General features: G+C 41.2%; 1 protein-coding gene across 1 annotated transcript in view; it reads right to left on the minus strand.

The window, feature by feature from the left end:
* The window catches only part of LOC136884219 (post-GPI attachment to proteins factor 6), a 72,573-nt gene extending 64,176 nt beyond the window's left edge, over positions 1–8,397 (minus strand). The window contains exon 1 of the mRNA XM_067156274.2: positions 8,351–8,397. The gene's annotated coding sequence lies outside the window, so the exon portion shown is untranslated. The remainder of the gene's footprint in view (positions 1–8,350) is intronic.
* Between the last annotated feature and the right edge of the window lie 5,009 nt (positions 8,398–13,406).

The following is a 13,406-nucleotide window of genomic DNA, read 5'->3' on the forward strand; positions in this document are numbered from 1 at the left end:
TATGACATGTGGAATGAACAGTGGAATATATCCAAACAACATCTTGGACATTATTATTCTGATACAGCTTAATCTTTAAATGGAATTCGAACAGGCGATATATTACTTCCATCATCAGAATCAGATTCAACTTGGTAGCTTCCGCAATCATCTACTGCGTATTAATGTTACCGACACTCCGTATTGTATATGTGACAGAGAGTCGTTGGAGAATCCAGGGCATATATCTGTTCAGTGCAACCGTTTTACTTCTCAGCAACAAACACTTCCAAAGACAATAAATAGTAGAATTACATGAACCACTACCAACCAGCCTATCAATTTTCCTCACTACAAAACGTGCCTCAGTGTACTCCGATATCCAGAAATTTCTGAAGAATACAGGCCTCTGTTTCTAACACACGCGATGACAATTTCCCATAGTACCTCATCAAAATCAAGAGCTCATTGTGTACACATTGTGTACTAATATGTATATGTTATGTTCATTTTTCTGTGTCTTTTATTGCGTTCCAGAAATGTATCTATAGTGGCTGAATGAGCATCACAAAGCCGAGAGTCATAAATATTTTTTTTAAAATCGCAGCCTTAGAAACTAATCACATGTGACCAAAATTCGCAGCTCGGCCGGGAACAGAACCTGCTATCCTCTGAACCGAAGTCTGTCATGCTGACAAAAAGTCAGATTACTTTCTAAAAGTAGTACTTTATTTAATACCATTTTCAATTGCCTGTGGTGATCGATAATGTTTGACTAACACCCTTTAATAGCCACTGACTTCAGCCAGGGTCGAACCTGGTATCTTGAGAACAAAAGTACACCTGCTAACTGACAATCAACTGTTAACCCGGACTCAGCGAGGGATCTCACCTCTACCGCCTCAAGGCCAGTGTCCTGAAGTTATGATATCATCTCCAAATCAACATCATCTTCTTTAAGGTTGCAAAGGCGCTCTCAGGAATTGGCAGTGTGTCGTATTGTATAAAAGTAAAGACATGTATTAAGAAGAAAACAAAAAAATTCCAAGCTAGGGGAATTACCTAAACGCAGTCAAAACATCAGCCAGAGCGGGAATCGAACACAGAGTCCTCTATACAGCAGGCTGGCTGACCATTCACTGAAGGAGCTTGGCATTTTAAGCCGATAACATTACTGCTAAACCCGACTTCGCTGTCAATATAGAAAGCTGAGTTAAAGTAAAGTGTACTTACTCAATTCAGTGGGGAAAGCCTGATTATGTTGGTTACTGAAGGATATCGCTTCGAAAGTGTGAGGCAGTGGTAATCAAATGCACCTCGCCATTCCACTCTCATCTCTTTTAATGTGAACACTGCAATGATCTCGGGATAAAAGATTATTGCAGGTACACACCGACATAAAGAAGATATACAGTGCCCAAAAATGATTAATACATTCAGGTTTAGTGGATTTTTTATTTTGATGTGTGTGCGAACGTACATTACACATTGCCAAGGGCAAAAATGTAAACTCGTGGTCCAGCTCTTTGCAGGCACATCCCCAATGGAGGTGAGCTGCATGTAGCATTTCAACCACATACCAGCCATCCTGCTATTCTTAAATTTCTGGCAATAACAATTGAGCTAACCATAATGCTACGGAGGCAGACATTGCCAAGGATAAGTTATAGGCTATTCAATATTATTATTTAACCAGTTAGCATCCAGGGTTCCAGGGTGGGGTTTACCCCCGGACACAGCGAGAGATCTCACCTCTACTGCCTCGAGGTCAGTGTTCTGGAGCGTGAGACATTTGGTCGGGGATAAAACTAGGGAGGAGGACCATTAACTCGTCCAGGCTCTCTCGCCTAAAATGGTGAACAGGGCCCTTGTGGGGAATGGAAAGACTGAAAGGGATAGACAAGGAAGAGGGAAGGATGCGGCCGTGGCCTTAAATTAGATACCATCCCGGTGTTTGCCTGGAGTAGAAGTGGGAAATCACGGAAAACCACTTCGAGGGTGGCTGAAGTGGGGAACGCCCCTCTGCTCATTTGACTCCCCGAGGCTGAATAGACCCCGTTCCAGTGCACGTACCACTCTTTTCAAATTTCGTGCCAGAGCCGGGAATCGAACCCGCACCTCCGGGGGTGACAGCTAATTTCACTAACCACCTACACTACAGAGGACCGGGCGAGTTGGCCGTGCTGTTAGGGGCGTGCAGTTGCGAGCTTGCATCCGGGAGATAGTGGGTTCGAACCCCACTGTCGGCAGCCCAGGAGCTGGTTTTCTATGATTTCCCATTTTCACACCAGGCAAATGCTGGGGCTGTAGCTCATTAAGGCCCCGGCCACTTCCTTTCCACTCCTAGTCCTTAAATATCCCATCGTCGCTATAAGATTTCCCTGTGTCGGTACGACGTAAAGCAAATTCTAAAAAAACACCACATAGGCTTACGCCTCCCAATTCGGGAAACGGAGGAGAACTGGTCCCCACCATCGACTGTCCTGAGAATAGTTTTCCATTCTCCTGCACTAAGGCGGATGCCGGGACAATTCCTAGTATAGGCCACGGCCAACTCCCTCACCTTCTTCGAACATCTCCTTCACCGTAACAAATATTCTGCCCCTGAGAGACGGCGTCACCGTCTAAGAGGCCCGCCTCCCCCTTCACGGGAGGAATGAAAACATTTTAATAGTAGTTAATAAGTAATCACAATCTAGAACATGAGCGAGTCGTACCCTCTTGCTGTTTATATTCATAATAGGCTACACACACCAAGACCATTTCTGACACCAAAAAAGTGGCTACGTATTTTGTTTAGAAAAATGATGGAAGGAAGATACAGTCTAGTACTAGTAATTATCAAGACATGTAGTCTACATCGGTAACTTAGATTACAGCTAAAAAAAACCAAACCTCATGGCACTTCAGCCCTTGAAAGGCCTTGGCCTAACAAGAGACCGCTGCTCAGCCCGAAGGCCTGCAGATTACGAGGTGTCGTGAGGTCAGCACGACGAATCCTCTCGGCCGTTATTCTTGGCTTTCTAGACCGGGGCCGCCATCTCCCCGTCAGATAGCTCCTCAATTCTAATCACGTAGGCTGAGTGGACCTTGAACCAGCCCCTCAGGTCTAGGTAAAAATCCTGACCTGGTCGGGAATCGAATCAGGGACCTCAGGGTAAGAGGCAGGCACGCTACCCGGGCCGACTAGATCACTGCTAGCTAGTGCAAAACAGAATCCTCTTCAGGTGAGTCAGTTTGCTGCTTTTCAATCAAATATGTATTATCTTGACATGATAAACGTTTGCATTGTATGTTTATCTTTCCAAGTACAAATGTCGACTTTGTAGAACCAGTGCGGTAGCATTACATAGCGTACCAGAATGTTTACGAAAAAATAATAATAACAATCAGTGCTTTTCTGTGGCGGTTCGCAACAGTACACAGTACCGGCACCTTTTTCCCGAAAGAAACAAAAGAAAATGAACTGGATATCCGTTAAAGTGTTGGTTTATGGTTTAAAATCAAGCTCGTTTTTCCCCTTTTCTTGAGTTACTATAGATATAATGCCTATGAGGACATGATTGAAGTTTCTGTAAACTGCATCCCCTTTGGGTGGGGAGACGCAGACGAAGAATCCACGCACGGTATCCCCTGTCTGTCCTAAGAGGCGACTAAAAGAGGCGACCAAAGCATGATGACATTAGAACCATGACACTACTTGTGATTAGTGCCATTACGTGCGGACATCATATGTCGACGTTACTTGCGAATAGTACCAACTTGCGAGGAAACCCATGGGTCTACGTTACCTAGGAGCAGTACCATTATGCAAGGAACACTAACGGATCTGGGCGTTGCTTGTGATAAGAGTAATCGTGTGTATTCCATCGAGGCGGGACTCTCGGTTGCATAGACAAGTATCTAGCGAGAGTAAGTGCCGAATGTGCTGGTTCCACTGCGCTGAGAATGGGTCTGCGTTACCTAAGAGTAGTACAAATGTATGAGGAACACCATGGGTCTACTTTGCCTGTGATTAGTACTACTATGTGCGAAACACCACGGGTTTGGCTGGCGCCCGTGATTAGTACAACTATGTGAGGAAAACCATTGGTGTGCGTTGCCTGAGAGTAACACCATTATATGAGTAACAGCATGGGTTGTTATTGCCTGTGGGCGTTACCATAATGTGTGATACACCGTGGGTCTATATTGCCTATGATTCGTACCACTATGTTAACGACTCCATGAGTATAAATGGCCTGTCATTAGTTCCACCACGTGAGGAAAACCACGGGAATACCGGCGCCCGTGATTAGCCCAACTATGTGAGGACCACCAGGGGTCTGCGATGCTGTGAGTGGTGCCCTTATGTGCGAAACACCATGGGTTTGTGTTGCTTGCGAGTGGTACCATTGTGTGTGTGTGACAAACCATGGGTCTACATTACCTATGATTAGTACCACAAAGTGAAAAACGCCAGGAGTCAACGTTACCTGTGATTTGTACCATTACAGGAGGAACACCATAGTTCTGCTTTACCAGTGATTAGTACCGTCATGAGGGGCCGGTGACCTGGATTTTGGACCCCTTTAGATAACGTATCATCCCAGTAATTAAGGCACTGTGCCGGGCTGAGTGGCTCAGACGGTTAAGGCGCTGGCCTTCTAACCCAAACTTGGCAGGTTCGATCCTGGCTCAGTCTGGTGGTATTTGAAGGTGCTCAAATGCGACAGCCTCGTGTCGGTAGATTACTGGTACATAAAAGAACTCCTGCAGGACTAAATTCCGGCACCTCGGCGTCTCCGAAGACCGTAAAAGTAGTTAGTGGGACGTAAAGCAAATGACATTATTATTATTATTATTATTATTATTATTATTATTATTATTATTATTATTATTATTATTAAGACATTGTGAATTCGATTCGCTGATTGCTTTTTAATTCACGACCATTTTTTCATCACCATTCATTTTAGATTCTAGTCAGTGGATATATTTTGAAGTTTTAATTTTCATCTCATTGCACCTCGTACCACTGGGGGCCAATGACCTAGCTGTTAGGTCCATTTAAACAACAAAGATCATCGTCATCTGTAACCTGCAATCCTAAAATTATCATTTTTGTCCTATTAACCATTTCGTACTTTGGAGTTAAAGAAAAAGAAAGAGAGGATCTTCGTCTTGCTATTTCCCATCCTTCCACTTTTTTGGCTACTGGAATACAATAGAGTAGATTGTTGGTTTTCTCACGCTTCAGCAAACAAATAGTTATTATCAAGGACAATCTAACGGTATCCGTATTGCGCACAAAGAGCCGTTAATACCAACGTAGCAGAAAATAACTAACAAATACGGAACCGTCATAGTTAATCTGTTTGTATATTTTTAATTTTAAGTGTCTTCGCTTTTTTAAATAATTTGAAAAGCATAAAACACTTGTTTTATGTTGCCGAGGCAAGCAAGTTCATAGTTATTTAGTAGGAGCAAGGGATGCGCGTTGTTCATAAGTTAGGGAAGTGAAATGAATAAAAATAATAATTTTTTTGTACCTGTAAGGAACAAAGAAAGAAGGAAGATTATTTAGAAGTATCTCCTGAACCTGCGAACAGTGAATAAGCGAATGTGAAGAAAACATCGCAAATATCGATAGATTTACTACGGTTCAAGGTGGAAACACTTCTGATCATGATGGATCAGATTGTTGGATATTAACTCTGAGAAATGACTTCTTCCAAAGTAACAAGTGGCTTTATGATAAACTGCTAGGCTGAAAGGTGTGCGAAGTTTTCGCAAGTTTAGGACCAGCAAAATAGTTGGAAGTGAACATTTTCTTCAGATTGGGCCAGTAGTAAAATCAGCGTGAGATTTAGTTTATGAAGTAATTCTGGTGTGCCCAGTACCGGCGACTTTTTTCGAAAAAATGAAGGAATTGGATATTATTCAGAATATTCCTGTTACAAGTGATGGCTTATGGCTTGAATCCAACTTTTTCGCCTGCTTTTGTTACCTTTCTATAAAAATAATGTGTACCAGCACATGACTGAAGACAACTGTAGGCGTGTGTAGCAACATCATAATAGATATGCAGCTCCTATAAATAGGAAGGATCTTGAATACTCGATGGGTAGCATCAAGCTTCCGTAAGAGTCCATACAGCGTGGCAAGATTACCCAGCGCTAGTTATGTCATTCCAACAAGCACAGAGACTGCAAGAAGCAAAATACAGCGTCATCTTTATGGCGGCCTGTTGAATAAAATTATATCTTGTTATTTCATTTTGGATTTGGGGCTCATGTATGATGCTTTTCAAGAGCTGAGTGATTTATGTTTAGAACTGCAGGAAAGGAGTACAATAAGCGACTTTAAAAAATAACTTTTAATGCTAGCCCATATTATAGCATCTAACTCCAAAGCGGAAAAAGCATGATGTTAAAACTGAATGAACTTCAAAGAAACAAACAAGAATCACAGCTGTTCAATGAATCCAGGCAACTTTAATCAGGGTCTATAGGAATCATCAGATGTAGGGGACATATACCGATTTGCCTGACTCTTATCACTGGCCAGAAAAGACAGAAAATCAAGTATGAAAGAGGTGTGAGAACTCGGGTGAAATTCAGTTCATGAAGAAGTTCAGGTGAGTACCGCCACCTTTTTACTCAGAAAAAAGAAACATTGGTAATAATAATAATAAAGGAAAGGGCATACCGAGAATTTTTGTAATTAAACGTGCTTATCTAAAAGTCTTAAAATAAGACACTGTAACACAGTAGTGAAAACGGAATATCTACGCGTGAGCGAATGCCTAGCATTATATTATAGATGTAAGCGACGACTAAAAGGGGAACCGGGGAGTTTCATCTTGGGAGCGTCATTTAGCGAGCACGGTCTTCCTAGCTGAGCCGCGCATTGCTTCCATTTACTTGTGTTATGCTCCTCACCTTCATTTTTCCTATGCGTTCTCCCTTGCCCAATTCTTGGTCTTTTCCGTCCCGGACGTTATATGGTCAGCAAAGCCTAGGGAGTTTTTCACTTTCACTCAATTCGTGTTCTTCCCTTTCATTCGGATGACTGCTAATAAGTTGGAGAACAGTTGTTCTGTTACACTGTCTCTTAAAACAATAATCACCAACATTTAGATAAATAATTACTGTACTTCTACCTACCAAATAAGAGGTATTCTATCGTGTGATTGACTGATATAAAATATTTTGTTCTTGCAACTCACTAAGCAAAAATCAATTATGGTCAAACATAACGAAAACATATTTTGCGGAAGACCATTTAGAATGATATCGCGGGTCGTATGATTGCCTCCTGGTCAACATGAAGCAAGAACAACAACAGTACCACCACCATCAATGAGCATTTGTTATGAAAATACAGGAACAGGAGAAAATTAATACAGTACCAGAATCAGCAACAGAAATGTTCCTCAAAATACAGGGTTTCAAAGTTAATAAAACATAATTACTTTTATTTAAATCACTCATATTTAAAAAAACAAAAACTCTGCAACTGTAAGTGTTCAGTGCTTTCAAGTACGTTGGAACCACACTGGCGGCAGGTAAAAGGGTGTTGTTCTCTGAGCTTAATATTAATATCGTGATCTGTACTTAAAATAGGAGAAAGAACATGGAACTGGCAGCAAAAATATTGGCACTCGACGAAGAGAATGAAACCGTCAAATACTCCCGTAGTGTTCGTTCACGTATGTCAAAATCAATACACCATTTCACTGTGGAGGTTATTAAATCCTGTTGACGAAGGCAATTCGGAAATATATTGTAGTATTTTAATAAACATTCACTCTACAACATAAAAATAAACAATACCGTATTTTCTTTTATTGTTTTGACAACCGTACGTCAGATATGAGTGAAATCTCCTACAGCGCACTGACACATAAATAAAATGAATTTCAATTAATGTGGATAATATTAACGGCATATAAAACACAAATTTAAACAGATATTAGGCCTAACGTGAAGTACACTTGTTTCGCGAGGGAAGTGAAAATGAACACATGAATTCTACGCTACTATTCTAGGCCTATACAACAATTTGAGAGCAACGAATTCCTAACCTCACTTTTACGTTTTTCAAGCTACTAAATATTGTCCACTTATTTGCTTATCTGCACATTAAATTCTTAAAATGTAAATTGGAAGGTGGTGATGTTTTACCGGGTTCAAGCTTTAATTTTGTTAAGCAATGATTAACATTATTATTAGTGCACTGTTTTAATATGCTCTGAACTTCTGGTAGTGTATATTCTGAGAAGAATGAAGGAAAGAAACAAACAGAGAAAGAAAGAAAGAAAGAAAGCAAACAAGAAATTCCTATACAGTATATGCAATAAAAATATATTTAAATCATAATTGCTTACCCCAGTATGTATCACTTGAAGTAAACTACTTTTTTTTTTTTTTTTTTGCTCACAACTTGACCCCCCGAGTAACAGTGGACGGTCGCACTAAACGCCCGGTAAATACTGCAATCAGTGCAGCTGTTTCGGTGGCCTTGGGACGTGAAAGTACCCGCCTTCTTTTCCAGTTACGTCACAGGTTTATGACGAATCTTGTCTTCCTCTTCTGTGCTAGCATGTGGTGCCAGAGAATCAAGCGAACTTCCATTCAACACAAAGACCGACACAATCACAAAATGAAGAACAAATCCAGAAAGACGGATGGAAGCCAGAGCTTTCAGTATTCAGTCAACACCTCAAAGTATGGCACACAAGAGAATGCTTAAAACGAATCACAGTAAATATTGTTCCAAGAATGAAACGAAAAACAAGCCTCAGTTCAACATGCACTGCACTGCCACCTATTGATTCCCCGACTCTCAGCTGGTATCTCGCGTGAGCCCGTCCCCTGTCCCCGCTGTTCTCCTCCCGTTAGAAGCAGATATGGCGGGGGGCCATGATTACCAGCGTGGGTTTTTAGGCCTGGCTCTCCGCCAGTCGCGCCAACATTCAGTGGAAAGAACTAATGTAAACTAGATCAACCTAGACAATCTATTGTTGATTTATAATGTTATCATGTTTGCCAGCGAAATACATTCCTTGCTTATTTTGCACATCCAAAGTAGGTCGTGAATAACTGTACAGTAGCTTACAAAGTGAACTGTAGGGATGTACAGGGAGGGCTTAACTAATTCCACTGTATAATTTGGGAGGAGAGCGAATGAGGTCTATGAATAACGTAGTGTATGTGTTTAAAGGAGGGTAACTTCGAGACTATCAAACCTCTAACATTAACTGTAGATGAATTGAGCAGCATTAGCAGGTTCTATCGTGGCTCAGTCCGGTGTTATTTGGAAGAGAAATACTAGCTTCGCTTCGGTAGATTCACTGAAATGCGAAATAATTCTTGTGGGACAAAATTTTGGCACCTTGGCGTCCCCTAAAACCGTAAAAAATATAGTTAATGGGAGGTATAACCTCTAATATTATTATTGCACTAAATGCAGGGGAAAATCAAATATTTACCGAGCAATTTATTGCGCGGTTTCGGTCACGTAGTTGTCAGCTTGTATTCGGAAGTTAGTGGGTTCGAACCCAACTGTCGGCAGTCCTGAAGGAGGTTTTCTGTGGTTTCGCACTTTCACACCAGGCAAATGCAATTTTCCTATTCCATCGTCGCCGTAAGACCTCTCTGTGTCGGTGCGACGTAAAGCCAATTGAAAAAAAAACACACTCGAAATTATGAGTAATATTAAATAAAATAATATTGTTTTTACGTACCACTGACTACTTTTGGCGGTTTTTGGTGCCGGAATTTAGTCCCGCAGGAGTTCTTTTATGTGCCAGTAAATCTACCGACACGAGGATGACGTATTTGAGTACCTCCAAATACCACCGGACTGAACCAGGATCGAACATGCCAAGTTGGGGTCAGAAATCCTGCACCTCCACCGTCCGAGCCACTCAGCCAGGCAATAATGAGTAATGTGGAATAGGGAAATGAAAGAGAATATGCGAAGAAAGCGACCAGTGAAATGACTGCCGATTTAAAAACATACCAAGGGTTTAGTTGGGGCGGTATTCACGGATATGCAGTATGGTAGTACGAATAAATTGCTTTATGAGTAGCCTACCGGAAGTTTCCATACATTTTAGAAAATTATGGTACACTTCAATATTCACGATTTATATTTATCTAGATCTAGATCTAGATCTAGAAAAGGCATTCGATAATGTTGATTGGACCAAGCTATTTAAGATTCTGAAGGTGATTGGGATCAGATACCGAGAACGAAGAATTATCTACAATCTGTATAAAAGTCAGTCTACAGTGATAAGAATCGTGGGCTTTAAAAAAGAAGCAGAAATCCAGAAAGGTGTGAGGCAAGGCTGCAGTTTGTCCCCCCTCCTCTTCAATGTTTACATAGAACAGGCAGTAAAGGAAATCAAAGAGGAATTTGGAAAGGGAATCATAATCCAAGGAGAGGAAATCAAAACCTTGAGATTTGCCGATTATATTGTTATTTTACCTGAGACTGCAGAGGACCTCGAGAAGCTGCTGAATGGTATGGACGAAGTCTTGGGTAAGGAGTACAAGATGAAAATAAATAAGTCCAAAACCAAAGTAATGGAGTGCAGTCGAACGAAGGCAGATGATGCAGGAAATGTTAGATTAGGAAATGAAGTCTTAAAGGAAGTAGATGAACATTGTTACTTGGGTACTAAAATAACTAACGATGGCAGAAGTAAGGAGGACAAAAGATGCAGACTAGCACAAGCAAGGAAGAGCTTTCTTAAGAAAAGAAATTTGCTCACTTCAAACATTGATATCGGAATTAGATAGATGTTTTTGAAGACTTTCGTGTGGAGCGTGGCATTGTATGGAAGTGAAACATGGACGATAACTAGCTCAGAAAGAAAGAGAATAGAAGCTTTTGAAATGTGGTGTTACAGAAGAATGCTGAAGGTGAGATGGATAGATCGAATCACGAATGAAGAGATACTGGATCAAATTGGTGAGAGGAGATCGATTTGGCTAAATTTGACGAGAAGAAGAGATAGAATGATAGGACACATCTTAAGACACCCAGGACTTGTGCAGTTGGTTTTTGAAGGAAGTGTAGGTGGTAAGAATAGTAGGGGTAGACCAAGGTTTGAATATGACAAGCAGATTAGAGCAGATGTAGGATGCAGTAGTTACGTAGAGATGAAAAGGTTAGCACAGGATAGGGTGGCATGGAGAGCTGCATCAAACCAGTCTATGGACTGATGACTCAAACAACAACATGATTTTTCTTTCATTTCTTGGTACAGATTATTTTCTCTACAGTCCGGTCACCCCTGTCATTTTTAATTTTCTCTGAAGAATTATTCGTGCATATGCAAGACAGGCTTGCATGTCTAAGCGAAGAAAAAAATATGATCTCTTCCCTCTTGTGTTCGCACTCGACTCTATTGCATTATCCACAGTACACTGTGACGAGCCTTCAGCTCAATGAATGAAATTGTGACTTCTGTTAGAAGTACGCCTCCTCTTTCAATGAAACACGTAGCAGTCGTAAAATTTACTAAGCCTTGCTAGATCGTGTTTACATGAGTACAAAATGACAATCAATGGATGCAAAATATAAAAAGAGATATGGCAGAGATGGGAATAACAACAGGTATACCGGGCAAGTTGGCGCGCGGCTGTGAGCTTGCATCCTGGAGATAGCGGGTTCGAAACCCACTGTCGGCAGTCCTGAAGATGGTTTCCCATTTTCACACCAGGCAAATGGTGAGGCTGTACCTTAATTAAGGCCACGGCCGCTTCCTTCCCACTCCTAGGCATTTCCTATCCCATCGTCGACATAAGGCCTGCCTGTGTCGGTGCCAGTGTTGCCAACTTAGCGGATTTTCCGCTAAATTTGGCGGAATTAGAAGACGGTCGGCGGGGAAATATATCATTTAGCGGACAGCGGATTTTTTGGCGGAATTCTAGATTTATTATAGCGGAATTTAGTGTTTGATCTATTTTACGTTTTTCTTTTTTAAATATTACTCCAATCTGTCTCCGAGCTATTCCGTATTTCTTGTCAGGAACTAGCAGTCACATGAGGAAGACATGTTATTTCGATTTGATGTTATGAGATCATGGTATCATAAATTTGTAATGCGTGGGGAAAGGTTACTTATCTCTTAGTTGACGAATGACGACAGATAATGAAACTGGGAGAGAGTAGCATTTATATTTATGCTATGAAGGTAGACCGTTTAAAGAACTGGACTGTTCTGTGTGTGACCCTTGAGGTAGGGGATTCACCTAGTTTGTACCCGGAAGTAAAACGCCTGCAAGTTTTAGCTCGCCGGCTCGCAGGCAGGGGGTTAATCCCGGTGAAAATCACAGATCAGGTGAGTGCAGACATTTACTTTTATTATTATTATTATTATTATTATTATTATTATTATTATTATTATTATTATTATTATTATTATTATTATTATTCCTCATTATTTGAGATCGGTTTTCTTGGCGGAATTTTAGCGGATTTTTGGTAGTATTTAGCAGATCTTGAAAATATAAGTTGGTAACACTGGTCGTTGCGACGTACAGCAAATTGTAAAAAAACAAAACAAAAAAACAGCAGATATAAAACAGGACAGAACAACTTTCAGGAGATTGACAAAAAAATCAAGGGTTTCCAGGAGAAGGGAAAACAGGAACGGAGAGTATTCTGGTCAGAAGAGAGGCGGAAAGAACACAGTGAATTAATGAAGAACTATTGGAAAGCAAGAAAGGAAGGAGTAAACAAACGAAAGTGAATACAGAGGATTATTCTACCAGCTCCTAAGTTGTCCAAAATGGTGAAAAGAAAGACTAATAAATATGATTTGATTTTTGTCGCACTAACGCATGGAAGATATTCGGCAACCCAAACATGGGAAATGGCTAGGATTGGGAAGGTACTGGCTGTGCGTGGCCTTTATTAAGGTTTTGCTCCATCATTTACCTGTTGTGAAAATGGGAAACCCACGGGAAATGAACTTCAGGGATGCCGACGGTGAGATTCAAACCCAATATCTCCGGAATCCAGTCTCATAGTTACGTTAACCTAACGATACGAGGCTAGTGCATTTGAGAATCTTAAAATACCACCAGACTGAGGTGAGATCAAATCGGCCATCATCACCTCCACCACATAAGCCAGTCAGCCCAGAGAAGTGAGAAAAAGAACTATGTTTGGTTAAATTCCCAGCGTATTTGTGGGTATGGACTTCATTTACTACGTCCCCCTGTGGGTGGGGGTAGTAGAATAAAATCCACGGTATTCCTTGCCTGTCGTAAGAAGCGACTGAAAGGGGCCCTAGGGGCTGTTAATTAGCAGCGTGTGTTAGAGACACCGGGGCATTTAGCTGAGTCCCGGCATTGGTTCCTTTTACTTGTGCCACTCTCCTCGGCTTCATCTAACGTGTCCGACCTCCCTTAGTCAACACTTGT

The sequence above is a fragment of the Anabrus simplex genome, chromosome 12, assembly GCF_040414725.1.
Source record: "Anabrus simplex isolate iqAnaSimp1 chromosome 12, ASM4041472v1, whole genome shotgun sequence".
In the NCBI taxonomy this organism is placed as follows: domain Eukaryota; kingdom Metazoa; phylum Arthropoda; class Insecta; order Orthoptera; family Tettigoniidae; genus Anabrus; species Anabrus simplex.